The sequence below is a fragment of the Pteropus medius genome, unplaced genomic scaffold, assembly GCF_902729225.1.
Source record: "Pteropus medius unplaced genomic scaffold, Ma_sr-lr_union100, whole genome shotgun sequence".
NCBI classification, from domain to species: Eukaryota; Metazoa; Chordata; class Mammalia; order Chiroptera; family Pteropodidae; genus Pteropus; species Pteropus medius.
In genome coordinates this window covers 9966736-9967378 of record NW_024342474.1, presented here as the reverse complement: position 1 = coordinate 9967378, position 643 = coordinate 9966736, and the positions used below count along the sequence as shown (strand labels likewise).

The 643-nt window shown below is 35.1% G+C and overlaps 1 pseudogene; it reads left to right on the top strand.

The window, feature by feature from the left end:
* Positions 1 to 119, top strand: LOC120605099 (uncharacterized; annotated as a pseudogene).
* The last annotated feature ends 524 nt before the right edge of the window (positions 120 to 643 follow it).

Sequence of the window (643 nt, the reverse complement as noted above, 5' to 3'; positions counted from 1 at the left end):
GTCTACGGTCATGCTACCCTGAACAAGCCCAATCCTGGCTGATCTCAGAAGCTAAGCAGAGTAGGGCCTGGTTAGTACTTGGATGGGAGACCACCTAGGAAGACCAGGTGCTGTAGGCATAACAAATAAAAAAATAAGGGATTGTAAGCTGACAAGGTCCTTGCAATCTGTGAGGTCAACCAAGTGTTGCCTCGCCTAAAAAATAAAAATAAATAAAAAATAAAATAAATAAAATAAAATAAAAAGTGAAAACAACTCAAATATCTATGAACTCATAGATAAATAAATGTGGTACATGCATTTAATGGAATGGAATATTATTCAGCCATAAAAAGAAATGAAGTACTGACACATGGTACAACATAGATGAAGCTTGAAAACATTATGCTGAGTGAAAGATGACAACCATAGAAGACCAAATATTATATGCTTCCATTTACGTGAATTATTTAGATAGGCAATTCTGTAGAGACAGAAAGTGGATTAGTGGTTCCTAGGGTCAAGGCGAAGTAGGGAGAAATGAGAAGTGACTGCTATGGGGTGATAAAAATGTTTTAAAATTGATTGTGGTAGTGACTGCATTTATCTGTGAATATACTAAAAATTACTGAATTGTGTATTTTACTGGGTATATCATATGGTT